The following is a 7,129-nucleotide window of genomic DNA, read 5'->3' as shown; positions in this document are numbered from 1 at the left end:
TAATTTTTTGTATTAAAAAATATATATTTATATATCCATTTTCATGTCTGAAGATGAGTCAACTTTTGACACTGATAGTTAGTTTTTGGTTAAACACACACCTACCTCTCAACCTCTCCTCTCATCTGTGCAGAGGTTCCTGGAGGACTCAGACCAGCGGGTCACAGCCTTGGGGGAGGTGTTACAGGTCCACCTGGAGGGCTTCCTCACCTCCCTCAGGGACTGTTCCTGCTCCCACGGGGTCGAGTGGGGCCCCAGCATCCAGCGAACATAGCCAAGGCGGTCCAGGACCAGTCCGTCTGCAGGATGTCACAGTGGCATCCAGACCTCGCCAGGAGAACGACCCTTCTGCTTCCTGAGGGTCAGTGTGCGGATTAATTGATATACATGGACAAATGGATGTGCCTTTAACATTCTTTTTAAAACCGTCCTGCTGTTCCTAAGTAGCTTTATTGTTTTATTTTCATTAACTAAATGTTTTATTATTTTTTGATGGGGATTGGAAAAGATGCAGAAAATCACATTGATGGAAGCCACAACCCTGCAATAGTAAAGCTGATCTACCCCCCCCCCCCCCCCAAAAAATAAAATAATAAATGAGATGTTATTCTTTGCTTCTCTGATTTGCTGTTTAGGCGTACAAGTCATCAAGCAAAAAGTAAGTGGGTGTGTGTGTGTGTGTGTGTCCAACTGTCTATGGGTGTTGCCCATTTGCAGTGTGTTTGTGCGTGTGTGTGTGTGTGTGAGCTTGTCTATGGGTGACATTTCATTTGTAATGGTGTCTTTCTCCTCCACCTGTCTATGGGTGATGTGCCTTGCTAATGCGAGTGTGTTGTGTGTGTTTGTCCAAGTTTCTGCAGGCAGTTGAAGAAGCCTCTGTTCCACCCAGAATGCGCTTGCGTGGACTCAGACGGCCTGGCCGAGTCCATGGAGGCTAAACAGGAAGACTTCCTCACTGAAGTACACTTCACGTCCTCTCACCTCATCAACGAGCTCTGTAAGTAACAGACTGGTGTGTGGAAAAGGTAGAGGAACTAGAGTGTGTTGAATCATTTTAAACTTCAATTGTATTTTGTTTGCTTGGGTTTTACAATGCCCTTGTGGGTTGCCAGGTTCACACATGTACATTTATTTTTACCTTGTTTTTTAAAATTGAAACTGTTTGTCTTTTTCAGTCTGTCTTTTTTGTGCGTTTGTGACAAATAAACCAAACCTAAAGATTGTACTTGAAACCACAAACACTTTTCTCCTCAGACTTCATTGCATGCATTGTAGAACAGCAGAATATTACTGCAAAGTCTTCAACCCCACTGTCGGCACGCTCCTCTCCTCTGTCTTCATCAACAAAACCAATAACAGAGGCGCTGAGGCGAACAGTGCGGCACAGTTTCACCAAATGTGGATTCTACCTTTAACAGTTTTGTCTCTTCTACCAGTCCCGTAGTACCGGGTAAGAGGAGGACATGCGGAGGAGAGGAGGAGGAGGAGGATGAAGATGGTGACGACAGCAGTGATCGAGATGAGCAAGAAGAAGCTGAGGAGGAGATGAGGAGTGAGGAGAGGAGGCTGTACACGACCCAGAGTGAGTCAGCAGAACGAACTTTAACAGTCCAGAAAGGGCAGGAAGACGAGGAGTGAGGAAAGAAGAAAGGAGGAGGAAGGAAGAGGAGATTTCATCCAGATGATGAAATTACATTCCATTTAAAGGTCTGATTTTCAGTCAAAAAGTCATGCATTGATGTCATGTGGGAGAATTGTGTGTAAAAGGCTACTTTGGAGATTTTTCCATATAATTACCATAAAGAACAATTTTGGGAAACATAGTAAATATTATACATCAACTCTTAGAAGATGAGCTGTTTGAAGTGCCATATGGCACCCCTATTTTTATATAGTTGCACTACTTCGACAGGGCCCTATAATAAGGCTAATATAGGGTGTCATTTGGAACGTAGACAATTTTTATACTTATTTTTATACAAGATTATACTGTAATAATAAACACTTGAAACTGGGGCTCCTCATTCTAACTCATACGTTTTTTGTTGTTGACTAAAGACTTGTTGTGCCCAACCTCTCTTTGTTAGACCTGCGGTTCAAATAGTATTTGATTTATTATTATAATTTTTTTTTTGCAAAATACTTTTCTGCGTTTGCTTTGTAATGTAATATAGTTTTGGATGCTAATTCTATGTCCTCCATTTATAGCCAGCAAGCTTGATCAAGCACTGCTAGAAGTATTGTAATAATTTCACCTAGTATTTTGAACCCAGGGCGGCTGTATTATACATCAGGGAAAGCCACATTCTTAAAGATTGTATTTTGATTCTCCAGGAAGATGCTATATATAAGGATGTTTATTATTTGATGGCACTTTTGGATAAAAATTTGAAAGGTCTATTGCACTTGATCATTGCAGAATATGTATGTCTTCATAAACTACAATGGGCTACCGACTAATTACTACACCATCCTAGTGCATTTGAGTTAGCATGGTCCCAGTATCTGTTTGTGGCTGTGCTTGCCAGCTCCAATATATGAATGACCATCATAGTTGGCAAAGGACAGCAGAAATGATCCTGGGCCCAGCTAGCATTAGTGTCATGTTAACGCAGACAAATGTGAGTGGCCATATTCCTACTTACTCTGTTTAATGTGAATTTTATACCAATGACAGTTAAGAATGATAGAAGACTTGTGGATGAGTGTGTGAAGCTGTGGGTGTGTTTTTTTCAAAAAAGCTGTTTGAAATTTATGTAAAAGTTGGTGAGCTATATGTTTATCAGTCTATTCGGTTTAAAGTAATTAAGTTAGTTCTTATGGATATTAATGTTTCACATTGCAATACCTGGGTTGTTACTGGTCTATATAAGGCATCCAAAAGTGGGGGTCGGCGCGGGGGGACAGACTGAAACAGAGAGAATTCTACCACACTGCGTCCAATCCAGTAGCCCTTGTTGTCCTTGTCCGTTCGTGAAACGGTGTCTGCACTACAGAACACAACCAATTTCTCTCATGAAATTGTAGTTCTGAGAAAATAATTGAAGGCCTACTTCGTAGTGGTTGTTAGCAATTGATAACTTGTTACTTTATGACATGTTTGTATCGTTATCAATTTGCACAGCTTCTGCAAAGAAACTATAGTGAAATTACATTTTTTGTCCCTGCAAGGGATTAAAAAAATGTGATCTGAAAAATCTATAATATTTTGGGGATTTTCATATCGGGTGAGTTTTGAATGCTGGGTAAAACATTGTCATTCTATCCAGCCAATAATTCAGCATGTGGAATTATAATAGCACATTGCATTCATCATAAACATTTCTTGGCTTCTTTCAGACCCTACAGAAAATAAAAATCACCTTGTCCTAGAGAGATTTACATGGTTATCAAAACATCACACCAGGCTAAGCCTACATGAAACACAGCCATTGTTTAAGTGTTTCTAAAATCCCCTATGGGAAAAATGAATGGTGGAAATACGATTGGAACCATCTCCCTGTTTGACCGCTGGGTATTATGACTCATACTGTGGTAGTCTATTTGTATGATATGTTTGGTATGGGTTACATAAGACAGAAGGTTACTTAAAACATCTTAAGGTTCTGACCCTTTTTTTTCTCAATTTGCTGCATTCGACCATTAAGCCAAAAACAAAAGGAGGGAGGTTGGCCTGGGAGTATGGGTGGGTGTATAACGTGAATGTTCGAATCACATCACAGACAATTTTAGCAACATTGCAATTACTTAGCATGTTAGCTAACCCTTCCCCTAACCCTAACTCCTAAATTGAACCCTAAACTTAACCCAGCTAACGCAAGATATCATTAGCCACAACAAAGTGCAATTAGGAATATATCATACTTATTGTACACTGAACAAAAATATAAACACATGTAAAGAGTTGGTCCCATGTTTCTTGAGCTGAAATAAAAGATCCCAGAAAGGTTCCATACAGCTTATTTTTCTAAAATGGTGTGCACATATTTGTTTACATCCCTATTAGTGAGCATTTCTCCTTTGCCAAGATAATCCATCCACCTGACAGGTGTGGCATATCAAGAATCTGATTAAACAGGATGATCATTACACATGTGCACCTTGTGCTGGGGACAATAAAAGGCCATACTAAAATGTGCAAGTTTTGAGGGAGCATGCAAATGGCATGCTGACAGCAGGAATGTCCACAAGAGCTGTTGCCAGAAAATTGTGTTCATTTCTCTATCTCCAACCAGCCTCACAACTGCAGACCATGTGTATGGCATCGTGAGGGCGAGCGGTTTGCTGATGTCAACATTGTGAACAGAGTTCCCAATGATGGGGGTGGGGTTATGGTATGGGCAGGCATAAGCTATAGACAACGATCACAATTTAATTTTGTCGATGGCAATTTGAATGCAGAGATACCATGATGAGATGCTGAGGCCCATTGTCGTGCCATTCATCTGTCGCTATCACCTCATGTTTTAGCATGATAATTAATACACAGCCCCATGTCGCAAGGATCTGTACACAATTCAGGAAACAGCAGTGGGAGCACCCCCCTATCCACATCGACGGGACAGTAGTGGAGAAGGTGGAAAGTTTTAAGTTCCTCGGTGTACACATCACGGACAAACTGAAATGGTCCATCCACACAGACAGCGTTGTGAAGAAGGCGCAGCAGCGCCTCTTCAACCTCAGGAGGCTGAAGAAATTCGGCTTGTCACCAAAAGCACTCACAAACTTCTACAGATGCACAATCGAGAGCATCGCTGTCGGGCTGTATCACCGCCTGGTACGGCAACTGCTCCGCCCACACCGTAAGGCTCTCCAGAGGGTAAGTGAGGTCCTGCGACAACCGCATCACCGGGGGCAAACTACCTGCCCTGCAGACACCTACACCACCCGATGTCACCGGGAGGCATAAAGATCATCAAGGACAACAACCACCCCGCGCCACTGCTTGTTCACCCCGCTAATCATCGCAGAAAGGCGAGGTCAGTACAGGTGCATCAAAGCAGGGGCCGAGAGACTGAAAAAACAGCTTCTATCTCAAGGCCATCAGGACTGTTAAACCAGCCACATAACATTTAGTGGCCGCTGCAACATACTGACTCTCAGCCACTTTAATAATGGGGAATTGATGGAAATTATGTAAAAATGTATCACTAGCCACTTTAAACAATGCCACTTAATTATACATGTTTCACATACCCTAACATTACTCATCTCAATATGTATAGTGTATATACTGTACTCTATATCATCTACTGCATCTTGCCATCTTTATGTAATACATGTATCACTAGCCACTTTAAACTATGCCACTTTATGTTTACATACCCTACATTACTCATCTCATATGTATAGACTGTACACTATAACCATCTACTGCATCTTGCCTATGCCGTTCTGTACCATCACTTCATTCATATATCTTTATGTACATATCTTTATCCCTTTACCTTGTGTGTGTATAAGGTAGTAGTTGTGGAATTGTTTAGGTTAGATTACTTGTTGGTTATTACTGCATTGTCGGAACTAGAAGCACAAGCATTTCGCTACACTCGGCATTACCATCTGCTAACCATGTGTATGTGACAAATAAAATTTGATTTGATTTGATTGACAGTTCTGGAAGCTGAAAATGTCCCAGTTCTTCCATGGCCTGCATACACACCAGACATGTCAGCCCCATTGAGCATGTTAGGGATGATCTGGATCGACGTGTACGACATGTGTGTTCCAGTTCCCGCCAATATCCAGAAACGTTGCACAGCCATTGAAGAGGAGTGGGACAATATTCCACAGGCCACAATCAACAGCCTGATCAGCTTTATGTAAAAAAGATGTCATGCTGCATGAGGAAAATGGTGGTCACACCAGATACTGACTGGTTTTCTGATCCACACCGCTACTATTAAAGGTATCTGTGATGAACATATGCATTTCTCTACTCCCAGTCATGTGAAATCCATAGATTAGGGCCTAATGAATTGATTTCCTTATATGAACTGTAACTCAGTAAACCTTAGAAATTGTTGCATGTTGTGTTTATATTTTTGTTCAGCATAATTTGTAACATATCACATGAAATGGATGATGGACATCCACAAATTACTACATGCCATATGAAACGTATGAAAATGCATAGCCATTTCAAGACAACTCTGATCGTCCTATAAAGTATTTTTCTCAAAGTTGCCCAGATGTCACATGTCCTACTTATATCAGAACACTCATAACAATTTAAGCATTAAGAAACTTCTATTCGATCCAATAAAACTCATGTAGCAAATAAGCCATGCATTGTTTTGTTGACCAAATTCAGCACTCATTGACCTCCATACAAAACTCCTTGCTTGTTGGGCGCAACAACAACAAAAAAGTCACCGGTTGGAGGGAGACAGATTTTGCGCAGAGCTGGGCCTGTCTCTTCCTCTGCATCTCTGAACACGTGTATAAACGGAGGAAAGACGCCACAAACGTGTTGTCACTGTAAAATAGCCTACTGTTGGCGGCAACTGTTAAAACCGGTTAAAACAGCGTAGCCTACAGTAATTGTTGCGTTTGTGAAATTATTTTGATGTGATATGAAAGTGGAGGGATTTCTGTTTCCAGAACCGTACCGCATTTGAGAATGGATTCACGTTTAGATCAGGGGTGAAAATCTGATATCAACTTTGGAGGGGACAATTACATGACATTTTCTCAAGAGCAATTCCTGAGGGGGACACCAAAAGTAGTGCTGTAACACATAGCCTACGTTGTAATATGTTAAATGTATATTGAGGAACCATAATCACTACTACTGGATAATTGATAGGTATCGCAGTTAACTGAAGGGTTGTCCCAACTTGTTCAAATGTTTCAATTATTATAATACTACTACTGGATAATAGTTATAGCAGTGTTCCTTATCAGTCCAGCATGTATTTGTACTTACAACCAGCAATACGAAGAAAGGCCAGTAGGTGGCAATGGTACTATACACTGTATGGGTGTAGTTTTCATAAATACAATGAACATGTTGTGATCTCATCTAAAATAATCTCATTGAGAACCATCAAAAAATTGGCCTTTTTATTTTACTTTTTCTGATATTTATATAGTCATTAAATATGTCTACTACAATAGCTTTACAAAA

The 7,129-nt window shown here is 40.7% G+C and overlaps 1 pseudogene; it reads left to right on the top strand.

Moving 5' to 3' along the window:
* LOC112080880 (E3 ubiquitin/ISG15 ligase TRIM25-like) overlaps positions 1–1,638 on the top strand; it is an 11,556-nt pseudogene extending 9,918 nt beyond the window's left edge.
* The last annotated feature ends 5,491 nt before the right edge of the window (positions 1,639–7,129 follow it).

The sequence above is a fragment of the Salvelinus sp. IW2-2015 genome, unplaced genomic scaffold, assembly GCF_002910315.2.
Source record: "Salvelinus sp. IW2-2015 unplaced genomic scaffold, ASM291031v2 Un_scaffold16556, whole genome shotgun sequence".
NCBI lineage: Eukaryota > Metazoa > Chordata > Actinopteri > Salmoniformes > Salmonidae > Salvelinus > Salvelinus sp. IW2-2015.
Note: the sequence above shows the minus strand (reverse complement) of the source record. Positions and strands in the feature narration are given on the sequence as shown.